The sequence below is a fragment of the Anolis carolinensis genome, chromosome 4 (genome assembly GCF_035594765.1).
Source record: "Anolis carolinensis isolate JA03-04 chromosome 4, rAnoCar3.1.pri, whole genome shotgun sequence".
NCBI lineage: Eukaryota > Metazoa > Chordata > Lepidosauria > Squamata > Dactyloidae > Anolis > Anolis carolinensis.
In genome coordinates this window covers 219,035,587-219,048,357 of record NC_085844.1, presented here as the reverse complement: position 1 = coordinate 219,048,357, position 12,771 = coordinate 219,035,587, and the positions used below count along the sequence as shown (strand labels likewise).

The following is a 12,771-nucleotide window of genomic DNA, read 5'->3' as shown; positions in this document are numbered from 1 at the left end:
GGACTCGTGTAAGGGAGGATTTGGGTGTCACCGGCAATGATAGCATGGGAGGCGATTGGCGGGTTGCAGGATCAGACCCATGGACGGGCTGGAGGGATGGAGCGGGATCCACAGCTGGGGATGCTGTGGGGCGTAGTCAAAGGTGTTTTAGCTCTGATGAGGATGATGATGATGAGGCACCTGGAATTAGGATAGCAGCTGACAGCGATGAGGAGTTATGAACTGGGATAAAATGGGGTTTAGGATCAATGGCTAATTGCGTTGGGCAAGGTAATCTGGACGAACGCTTGGGCTCTTGTTGGGGAACTTCCTGAAGACGGGTGTGATTCATTGCTGGATACGTAAGTTACCAAGGACACTGGGCATAGACGGCGGGAGGAACTGTGTGGGGTTTTTCTATGCAACTTGTGTTTAATCTTGATAGCTTGGACCTCCGTCGTCTTTTTGACGGACATTAATTACCTACTCTGGATTGACGCTGGACTGACTGACTGACTACGACCTTGGACTGTCCCTTCTGTGGCTATCGGTGGAACTTGTGGAACTTTAGATGTCTGCGCTTGGCTTTCGACCTTGGACCGGATTGGGACCCTGCTGACCGCTGTTACCCTGGTTGATGTGCCTGGACCTGGATTTCGCTCGTTGCACGGAGGAGTAAACAGCCTGAGTTACTCATCTGTAGCTTTTGAGTAGCAGAGAGGAATCTGCTGCCAGTTTTTTGTGTTCATTTTGACCTCTGTTTACCAACTTTTGTTTGTTTAAATTGCCAGGCTGAAGTAAGCACTTTTGATTTAATCCGGATTAAACTCCTGTTTAATCCGGTTTATTCTTTCGAACCGTTTTAATTCAAACGGAGCTGTTTCTGTTACTTTTCACACTGAAGACAAGTGTTTGCCTAGTCCTTTGTTTCCTACGGGCATTTTTTAGTTCTGTAACCTCAATAAACTGTGTTGTACTCTATTTGGTGGCGTTCTGTCTTTGACACCTATTTGTGTATAGCATTGTCACATCAGCAGTGGGACTCTTTCATGGCCGGTCCTACTATATAGCCATCCATAGGTTCAGCATCTATGGATTCAACCAACCACAGTTCAAAATAATTTTTTAAAAATCCCAAAAAAGCAAATCTGATTTTGGCATTCACAAAGCACTGTAGTGATGTACAATAAACTTATATTTAAATGTGGTGCGGTGAAACTCGGTAAGTGCTTTATCTTTGTTTATGATTGCATCTGTTCCAGATGAAACCCAAAAGCTTTTAAATCTAGAATGTTAATATTATTAATTCATTCTGTTATTGAAGTTTATTAAACTTTAAACTGCCCCTCAGCCTTACATAGCAAGGTAGTGGAGAAATATAATTAAAATGAAAACATCAAAAACACATCAGCATTCACATCATCTTCATAGTCATCATTGAACAAGGAAGACAGCAGATACAGCAAAGCAAACATCAACCAATTGAAATGCCTTAGTTTTGAGCTGATACCCAAACAGTGGCCATGTTGGCACCAGTCATAACTCTGAGGGGAAGGCATTCCATGGCTAGAACATCACAAGTGAGAACATTATCTGTCTCATTGACAGATACTGTCCCTGAGATATTTGGAGAAGATTCCCTTAGCCCAGTGGTTCTCAACCTGGGGTCCCCAGGTGCTTTTGGCCTACAACTCCTAGAAATCTCAGCCAGTTTACCAGCTGTTAGGATTTCTGGGAGTTGAAGGCCAAAAACATCCGGGGACCACAGGCTGAGAACCACTGCCTTAGCCATTTTAAATACTTATCCAAGGGATGGGGGTTATGTTGGATAAGGCCAGGATTTGGCAACCTACATGAAGTATTTGCATGTAAAACTCAAGTACATTCCCAGGCTTCCCCTCCCTCCAAGAATCATCTCAAGAATAGTTACTTTCAAAACACCACTACCCTAAAAAGTAACTGAAAATGACCAACATTTCTTTTTTTGCTGCTCATTCACCAATTTCTGAAGCAGGCAGTCTCCGGAGAGTGGGTAGATAGGGAGAAAATGGAATCCTACACCTTCTGCAGTTGACCATATTCCCTTTGACACACATAAGTTGTCATAATCACATGCCTCTAATATGTATTGGCTGGTGGGATTCACTTAGTTCACACTAGGTTTGTGGCAATTTATCCATAAACTGTTTCCATTTTCATTTTCTGCACAGCAGACTTACCATTTATTTGGACCATCAACATTGCTTGTTGCCTCTCTACATGGTGGTATTTGAATTACCTTTTTGAGGAGACTTCTTTCAGTATACATTGATGCAAAAAGTAGTGGAAATATCAGTGGCACGTTATGTTGATGGCCCTAGGTAGGGTGATCCTGGTCTGGATAGAAAACAACCCTGCTTATGAGTGCATGAAAGAAAACCAAGCATCCACAGAAGCATTTGTTCCTATCAGAACCCTAGAAAGAAACCTCTCTCTTTTCCTTTAGTGTTCTTGCAGTGATCTGGTGTGGAAGGCAGCAAATGACTGACTGTAGCTTCCCTGGAGACCTCTCTGAAATAAACCAGATGTTTGTAGCTCAGGGAAACTGAAGGGGAGCTGGGAGGGAACATGTAGCTCAATGAAAACCACTGGGAGCCTAATATGGATTCATGCTATTAGTCTACAACCATCTGCTGGATTTGTGTTATGGAGGGAAATCCAGCAGGGGCGGGGGAGATGGGAGGGAGAGAAGGAGAGAAGCAGCCTCACCGCGGAGGCTCTGGCCTGTCTGTGTGGGAGGGGATCCCAAGCTCCCCATCTCCGGCAGCAGCAACAAGAACAGCAGCTGTGGGCTATGAGGTTTGCAGTGACTGCAGTATGCATCAATCAATGCGTGGGGGTGTTAAAGTTAGGGAAGAGGTTGCACTGCAGAAAGGAGTGTGTTGTACACACAGCACCATCGGCCCAGTTGAGTGAAGCGAGACTGAGATGGCAGAGATGGGAAGTGTTTGCAAAGGTAAGGCTAACTCAGCTGGGAGAGGAAAAGGGATGGTTCTGAAGTGATGGTGCTTTTGTTGCATTTTCTTCCAAGGATTGTTTTTTCCACCTTCTTCCATGTCAGAACAATAGGCACTTTATCAAGATTCTACATTTCTGGGCTTGTTTTTCCTGAACAACTAAACTGCACCATTATAACCTTGAGCCAGTGTAATGCAGCTCTTCAATCTGATGCTGCAAAAGGGACAAAATAAGGAGTATTTACTTTTTTGCTTCTTGTATACAGGCCATTTAGAAAATGATGAGGTTGCCTGCTTCCACTTGGTTCCTTATGGTCAAATTGCACAGGTAACTGTGCCATATTATTGTCCTCTTATTGGGCTTCCAACATTAAAAAGCATATATTAAAGATTTGAAAGCATTTGTCTTTCTGCCCCCATGGCTGCTGCTCTTTAGATGCTGTGAAGAAGGGGTGATCTGATCAAAATTTGGAAGAATCAGTGTATGGTTTTTGATTCCTAAATAGAGCCTCCATTCACCTGTGATTCAACCCTCCTCACAACACAGTTAGGACATTATGTTAGATAGGCCATTTGGCAGGAATATTTGTTGTTTGTTGTTATGCATCTTCAAATCAACTCTAATTTAGGGCATCCTAGGGTTTTATTATCAAAATTCATTCAAATGAAGAGTGCCATATTCTTCTTTTTATAGTGATGGAGTGTGACTTGCCCAAGACTACCTAGTGGGTTTCCATGACCGAGCAGGAGTTGGAACACTGGTTTCTCAGTAAGTGTTATTCCATCACACAAACTACTACACCACCCTGGCTCTCACAATAAGGCTTGTTTAACTATAATGCATGATACACTGTAGAAGAGAGAACCAGCATGGTGTACTAGTTTGAGTGTTGGACTAGGACTTTGGAGTCGAGAGTCTTAATCCCCACTTAGCCATGAAAACGCATTGTGTGACCTTGAGCAGGTTACATACTCTCAGCCCAAGGAAGGCAATAGCAAACAAATCATGCCAACAAACCCCCATAATAAGTTTGTCGTAGGGTCACCATAAGTTGGAAACTACTTGAAGGGAAACAACAACAATGCTGTAGAAGAGGTGTACCATGGATGTGTGGAAAGTACACTGTGATGATAGGACCTAACTTAGCCTTCTCCAACAAATGCCCTTTAGATGTGTAGCACTATATGTCCCATAATCCCCAGATAGTATATGCAGGGTCCAACACATCTGAAGGCTACCAGTATTTTCAGCAGTTCAGAATATGGTTCATTTCTTTCCTTTATTAAAATGTAGAATTTTGCTAGGGAGAATTGCCAGTGCTGTATTTAGAAAGGTGTTCTGGTGCTTTTAATATTTGCATGGTTGGAAGGGGTCTATATGGCCTTTGTGGTTTGTATCATCTGTGCAGCAGTGCTACAGGAGAGGTTGCACATGAAGCCCTTTAAGAAAAATGCACACCTCCAAGCCCTCAGAGAAGTGCAGTTGGCTTTTGCAACAGGAATAGAATGACGAGGCACAATATGAAAATTACAGGGAAATTAAGGTAAGATATTGTCTTCTATTGTGCCTTTGTGTATATATCATTGTTTTCTGTTGGAAAAGAGAGAAACCTATAGGCCAGAGGAAAGACAAAAATAGGTTCGTATCAGAGCTTGGAAAAATAATTTCTTGCATGTCAGTTATCAGCTTTTAAAATCATAGGCACTTTACCATACCCTGCAGGCTGGTCACGCTATCAAACATCCCATTTTTCCCTGAGTCCTTTCACCTATCTTCCTCTCTTGTATATTAGAGCAAACAGGAATTCTGCGTTGTTGTGTACCTTCTACACATTTCCAACTTACAGTGCCTGTCATGGGTTGTTTTTGGCAGGATGAATCCTTCGCAGGGTTTTCTTGGGAAAACTTGTTCAGAGGGGGTAAACTTTTGCCTTCCTCTGAGGCAGAGTGTGTGTGACTTGCCCAAGGTCATCCAGTGGGTTTCCATGGCTGAACAGCAATTTGAACACTGGTTTCAGAGTCTAAGTTTTCCGGTTTGAGGCTATCCTACTACATGGGAGCATAGAAATTAGTGAAGGCAGAAGTATAGCAGAGAGGTTTCAGCTTTGCCAGCTTACTCTGATGGTAACATTGCATCTCAAACCTTCAGCCAATGGTGACAGACAGTGGATTATTTCGAAGAAGAGTTTGTATGCATTCTCATATTCTGAGATACTCTCTCTGGAGAATTACTGCTTCAAGGGAATTTACAGGATAAGCTATATTTTTCATACCAATTAACGCTATAGGAAGTAGCAATCTTGGCATCCAAGTTGAAACATGAACATACATTCTGTTCACAACTGCTCTCCATGGTTCAAGAAAGGAAGTGGGTGGAAGAAGGGAAAAGTAATTTATATTGAAGATGGTTTTCTGGAAGAGCACCTACAGCAAGTAAAAAATTCAGATGAAGAAGAAGAAAGAAGCCAATCAGGCATATCTAACCCCTTCATGGATATAAAATTTCTATTTCAAGGAAGAAAATCAAATTTTGCAGCAAAAGATAGTGGCAGCTGGTGGCTTTGATGTCAGTTGGATTGTGAATCTGTTCCAGGCTTTAGTCCAAACTTTAAATGGAGTTATCCAAGGTCCTGAGCCTTTGTGTAGGAGGGGATAGAGTTCAGCCCTTTGACTAACTTATTTAAATTTGGACTGAAACAGAACAGATTTCCCTGACGTCCTGACATCAGAGACACCTATAGGAGGGGGTTTCGCTCAAACAATCTTGTTGACATTGACCTTTCCTATGTGCTATTGGATTTTCAGGATAAGCTTCTTCTGCTTTATTACTATGATGATTTAGGTTATGATCAAAGCCAGTTGGGCAGGAGCAAAAAGAAAAGTTGACAATCTACCACCCAAAAACTTAGTTATATTGAGACTACTGTAACATTAGGCAAGGGTTTGTCATGCTGTTGCCACAAAAAATAGCAATAGCTGCCAACTTGAATGGCTTTGAAAGAGGATGGCAAATCCATGTAGGATAAAAGGTAAGCCGTTCACATTGTTATACAGGATGACCCAAAAGTCACAAAAGCAGCTGACGTTTTAATAACTTTTTGGAAATGTTTTTGAAAAGATTTTACATATAATATAATTTTATTTCCTATATATACTTGTGCTATGATATTGTAAATTAAAAACAAAAATAAAGGAGTTATTACATATTGAAACCTCTTTGTGACTTTTGATCCACCCTGTGTATTATCCTGGTATGGTATCTTTTTCAGTTCTGGCTGCCTAACAATGTGTAGGAGGATGCTATTGCCCTTATGCCCTATTTATGGACACTCCACTATGGTCCAGGCCATTGGAACAGAGTTTCAGATTAAATAGATCTTTGGTTTGATCCAGCAGCACTATTCAAATGTTCTGTTATGTGGAGGTCAGCCTACAAAAACAAAAGTCCCTGCATTTCCAAATATACTTATATTTGTAGTGAAGAGTGCAATGTGTTTGCTTTGTGTTGTACAGAGTTCAAATTTGCTGAGCTGATAGTGCCATCAATTAATTCACAGATGGATAGCACCATTGTACTGGCAGCCAAACACATGGCGTGGTTCTCCTAATTTAAATGTTTAAGCGGAGGCAGCTAATTTTACAATAGGTCACATAAACCAGTTCATGCTGTATTTCTATTACTTTCATTCCCGCCACCCCCTCTTGTTTTCTGAACCTGCGGAATTAGCACATTTGCTTAAATGGAAAAATAGCTTCCCTATTTGAGCTTATTTGGAAATCTCCCATGCTTCCTTTGTTGAATGTTGAAAAATGTTTTGTTTGTCTGTTTGCATGGACTCGAGTTGCAGATCTGTTGTTCATGTAGAAATGTTGCAAATTAAGTGGTGATTCAATTGCATTTTTAAAAAAGAGATGTTTTAAATGGCATGCAACAAGGCAGAAAGGGATAATACAGATAAGAATTCAGAAAAGTATCTTTTCTCTCTGCAACTCCCAGATGTTCAATATGACCATGAGTGGGCGAGAATTATAGTACAAAAATAACTTTTTGCAAGTATTCATCATATCTACTGGAGGAGTAGTTAATATTATCCCCCTCACTGTTTTCCCCAATGAATCTTCCCCTCATTTTATTTGCCTTGCAGATGACTATAGATCTTTAGCCATCTCATCTAGCTTGGCACTAGGTATGATCATAATTTGTCTTGTATCTTTGTGCTTGTTATGTGTTGCATTAAAAATGAGAAAGAAGTCATTTTTGTCACCTTCCTCTCTGGCTCAGTTTTACATACAACTGTGGTACAAATCAGGGTCTAGGTGTCAAAAAGTCAAGACTATATGATCAGGTTTCGAAATCTATGTTGTCTTGTTCCCTTACCACATTCTTCCTTCCCTCTGTAGTTATGACCTAAAACCTCTCTATTTTACTGCAGGTGTAGAGATTAAGCCTTACTTCTAGACACTGAATTGCTTTAGAAAAGAAGGAAGAATGTGCCTTATTTTGCCAATATGTATATTTAAAAAGTACAGTAAGACTGTCATACCCACGGAATCCATATCCACAGTTTAACTTACTTACATCCAGGGAAAAATTGTCTTTTGCTAGGTCCTCCAAATGATTCTGTGGCATGCTTCCTTTGGAAGTTACTATAGAGTTGCATTGGAAAACTTAGCAAATGCCTAGAGAGGAATCACCATATCTTCCAATGCAACTCTATGGTGTGATGGGACCAGAAATAAGTTTATTTAATAGTATTTAGTCATATCTTAATTTAATAGTATTCAGTCAAGAATGTACCCCCCCCCCCCAAACAGTCTTATTGTGTCATTTACCTAACTGCCACACTGGTAAATCCATCCATATCATCTCAGTGTATTAGACTGTAACCCATTGCAGTGCTCGCCTATCCTTTGGAAAGGAAGCAATAATTTTTAATGGCAAAACTCTGTGAAAAGGGAGCTGTAGCAAGTTCTCTTTTTATTTTCCCAATATTTTATTTTGTACCTCTAAAACTGACTTGCTGTTCTTGAGCATGCTGGAGAACTATATTCCATTTCCAGTTAAAGTACCATAAGATTCAGCCATTGAACTGCTTGTGTTCTTCATCTGGAATAGAGGGAGGATGCCATCTTGTTCTTTTCCCTAGGCAGCTGTATGTCTTGAGCTCAGTTTGACCTGGTTACTAATAAAAATGATAGAGTATCTCCCAAATGGGAATGGATCCTGGACCTCAGGGCTAGAGTCTGTGGGGCCTTTCAGCAATCTCTTTCAACAGTCTAATAATGGTGTTAACGCTTAAAAGATTTGTTTCCCTTAAAACTATCCTTGGTGGCCTTCTCAAATGCATATTCATTTCAGAGGCTGCAGGAGGAGAAGGAGGGGACAGAACTTCGTTGATTGCCTTCCAGTAGGTTTTCTCGGTTCTTCAATTTGGCAGCAGTGATGTGAGCCTGAATACAGCCTTTGTTGTTGGGCTTGAAATATGACTGCGCTAGTCCTATTTGATGCCAGTCCTACTTGGTGCTTGCCACTGCTTGCTGCTTTTTGGGAATGCTGGCTGAGCCTAGTGTGCATCTGTTAGGTTCATCTGGATGCAGCAGGAAAAATTTGGGCTTTGGTCCCTTGTTAGCATCAATGGCTTATATCTTGGCTTGGTGTGGAGCATCCAAAATGTAGAAAGTAATGAGAGTTATAGCTTGAGACATCCAAAGTAGGTAGTCACCATTAGAATTATGATTCTGTAAGTTTCATATTTTCAATTTTCGGAGGTGATGGAGTTATTGTTTTTGTTATATCTATTTATATGCTGATTTTTCTCTCTTAAAAGAGACTAAAAGTAGTGAATAATACTGAAAACAATATAATATGCTACCCTATTTCCCTGGAAATAAGACATCCCCTAAAATAAGACCTATTAGAAGTTTTGCTGAATTGGTAAATATAAGACCTCCCCTAAAGTAAGACCTAGCAAAGTTTTTGTTTGGAAGCATGCCTGCCAAACAGAACACCAGAGCATGCAGTATCTGTAAATGTACGTACCATAGATTGTTGTACATGGAAATAATGGTGGTAACAAGAAATTCTTGATAGGATTCAGTTTGCTTGGTTATGCTGATTTGTGATTACAACTACTGTACTGTATATAATAAATGTTCATTTTTTTATTCAACAATAAATGTGAATTCTTTTTCATGGAAAAATAAGACATTACCTGAAAATAAAACCTAGTACATCTTTGGGAGCACAAATTAATATAAGGCACTGTCTTTTTTTTGGGAAAACACGGTAGTTAAAACCTTAAAGATAAAAACATTAAAATAGAATTAAACAAAGGACAACTAAGAATAAAGCTTTTTAGTTATTTTTAAAAATTAACTTCCACAGTTAACAAGAGTGAAACATGAGCCAGTATTCAAACCACCTGATATCCCTCCTCCATCATTTATTGAGGCTCCAATTCCTATGTTTATAAGTCTAAAAATGCTTACAGTTACACTGCAAAACGAGTGAAGTTATGCAGTCGAAATGGTTATTGTTCACCCTCAAGTTGTTTCTGAAAACACCCCTATCCCAGGATGTCCTTGGAAAAATATGTTCAGAGAGGGTTCCCATTGTTTTCCACTGAGGCTGGGAGAGAGTGACTTGGCCAAGATCACCCAGTGGGTTTCCATGACGGAACATGGGTTCAATTCAAAATTTCTAGAGTCTTATGACCTGATCAGATGGGGCTTTTTTCAGCGGCATATGTTGGTTCAGCTATAGTGTAGTTACATAGCTCACCAGCTCCCATCCCATGATATAAAACTACTTCCAGAAGGGCTCTATGGCTAAACACGGGAGGCTTCTTGTGTTGCAGCAGCAACAATGGGGAAAGCCGGGTGGCTGATGCTTCCCCCATGGGATGGGGTTATGGGTAAGTTGGGTGATGTGGGGGGCGAGGGGTTCCTCACCCCCCTGGCGGGCACTGCCAGATTTGCCATGATCCATGGTGGTTCTGGCAGCCAGTATGATAAGGCCCTTAGTCCAACACTCAAACCACTATATCACACAATATGCTTATTATTGGAATGGAGTTTATACTTTTTATTTTTTATCAAGAAAAATAGTATATTTTTGGAAAATTGAAAAATGCAATATTAACCCATTTTGACAGGCTCAAGTCATTTTGTGCGAATCTGCAATTTGTTTCCAACATATGGCAACCCTTAAGTGAACCTATCACAGGTTGTTGTTGTCCACCTCTGAGTATTCCTTGCCTAAGAAACCCCTATGAAAGACACAGGGTACCATAGGTTGACTGGCGACTTGGATGTGCACAATGTTATACATAAAAATCTTCCTCTGCCATCATTTTTAGAAATCAGAATAAGAGTATTGCTTGACCATACCCTAAAGCTTTCTGGTGTCTCAATGAAACACAGATTGTGGCAAAATGCCATAAAGAAATTCCTTAGTAACCTAGATACTGTTGTTGAGTTGGCAGCCGTCTCTTATCCCATGGCTTTTGTCATTATAAGGAAGCACCTTAAATCTAATCCTCCCAGTATGACCTCTTCCTCCATCTCACTGGAAGCCCAGAAGAAGTTGAGAGAAGAAACAAGCAGGGAATAGACTAAATTGGAAGTCCAGAAGATGCGTTTTGTGAATACGTGTCCAGCTGTCCCAGTTTTCATTTTTGGGAAACAGGGAGCTTTATTACTGTTGGAGGAATTGACATTGTGCATCTGGAAGCAGCACAGAAAAAGGCAACCAAAATGATCAAGGGACTGGAACAATTCCTCTATGAGAAAAGTTACAATGTTTGGGGCTGCTTAAGGTTATCAAGTGAAGATAGGAGAAATGAATACCTTGATACAATAAATAAATAAACATTTTCCTTCCCCTCTCTTAATCCTTCAACCTGATGTCATCTACTGAAATTGAATGGGTGCCATTATAGAAGGGTCCTTCCACACAGTCATATAACCCAGAATATCAAGGGAGAAAATCCCACAATATCTGCTTTGAACTGAGTTATCTGAGTCCACACTGCCATATATTCCAGTTCAAAGCAGATAATGTGGGATTTTATTCAGCTGTGTGGAGGGAGCCAAGAGGCTTTTTTCCTTGTCTCATATACATGGAGGTTTGGGGATATACTAACTGCAGCATGCATTACTTTAAAAACAAAGAACATACTGTTTGCATTAGTAGTTTTTTCCTCATGTGCAAAATGATGCAAATCTGATCAGTTGAAGAATCAGTTAAACCCAAAGGCTAGAAAGCTAGCAGAAGAGAGAGGTGAAAAGATCTGCATTTGGAAAGGGTTGTTGAGTCAGCAGCAATAGATTATGCTTCTAGATATTTCTGACATCCCCACCCCCATTTTTCTTGTAAATGTAAACTGCACAAGGATATATAAATGTAGCAAGCCTGATTTATTTCAACAAAATTTACAGTCTAGTTTGGATGCCTAGCCAAGGAGGGCAATGTAGACAACACCCACGGAAAGCACAGGCTTTTGGGGTGGTGTGCGAACTACAGTCCCATCCAACCCAGGTTTTTGAAACCCTGCTCGGCGCAGGTTTTACCACTGTCTGGAACTGCCCTTTGTCTCCAAGGCAGCAGAAAACAAGCCTGCTCCCTGTTTCTTATGACATCCTCTCAAATATTATACATGGCTCTCATGTCTCTTCTCAACCATCTCTCTTCTGCAGGCTAAACATGCAATGGCATTCACTTCCTGCTCACAGAAGCCAGTGTTGTTGTGCCCATAAGATAACCCCTTTCTCTTTGCCATCTCTTCCCATATAATTTTTTTATAGAGTCGTGGTTTGACTATCCATCTGTCTTCCTTCCTTCCTACATTAAATGTAAAATTTTATAACATTTCTTCAAGATTTTGTGATTCCCCTATGAGCAGGCATGTAACCGGGGGGGGGGGGGGGACTTGAGGGGCTTCAGCTCCCCCCAAAATTCTCAGGGTGGCCCACAAAAAACCTTACATTTATTATTTAAACTGTTATGTTTATTCATATCATGATCTGATCACCATGCTCAATATATCCTATATGCATGGGGGTATTGGGATAACGATACAAAAAGTTTGCTAGGGTAGATCCCCCTCAGCCCCCCCCCCCCCCGAACAAAAATTCCCAGCCCCTCCCGAATCAAAATCCTGGCAACGGGCCTGCCTGTGAGGATATAGTGGCCTCTTGGAAGGTCTGCAAACCTCTGGTTAAGAATAACTAGTTTGGAAGCCTGTTCCAACCACTGTAGTAGAATATAATGATAGTAACTCCAAATAAAGCAGTGAACAAACACGATTTCCACACATATTTTTATATTTTTAATTAAAATAGAGAACATAATAAAAAGTAATAATATAAAGATGTGAGATTTTAAAAAATTTAATGCTAGCAACTACGACTAACTATATCAGAATACAAACACAAAAAGAACATACCCACCTATGCATGCATATACACACACATTACATAAACAAACAAGTAAACAATTCCATGACCCTCACACTCATTATCTGATGGTTTTTATTCCTTGTTATTATTCTACTCTCTTTAAATGAATTTATATAATCACACTTCTGCATTTGATAACACTCTCCTAATTCATAAATCCATGTTCTCTGACATAATGAAGGAAAGTGGGGAACTTGATTCTGAAACAATCAGATTATAACTAGGATAAATCTAGTGAAGAACACTGAGTCACTAGGCCCACAGATGAATTGATTCCTTTTTGCAGTTACCAGTAGATCAATTCATTAAATCATAGTTGATACTTCTAGGATCTCCA

At 40.3% G+C, this 12,771-nt stretch overlaps 1 protein-coding gene across 16 annotated transcripts in view; it reads left to right on the top strand.

Annotated features, from left to right (window-relative positions):
- epb41l1 (erythrocyte membrane protein band 4.1 like 1) overlaps positions 1 to 12,771 on the top strand; it is a 220,189-nt gene that overhangs the window by 108,976 nt on the left and 98,442 nt on the right. The window contains exon 1 of one of the 16 annotated variants that reach the window (XM_062978828.1): positions 2,731 to 2,974. The exons of 14 other annotated variants lie outside the window; for them this stretch is intronic. The gene's annotated coding sequence lies outside the window, so the exon portion shown is untranslated. Of the gene's footprint in view, positions 1 to 2,730; positions 2,975 to 12,771 lie in introns of those variants that run through there. One more of the 16 variants, XM_062978841.1, reaches the window with a different exon arrangement.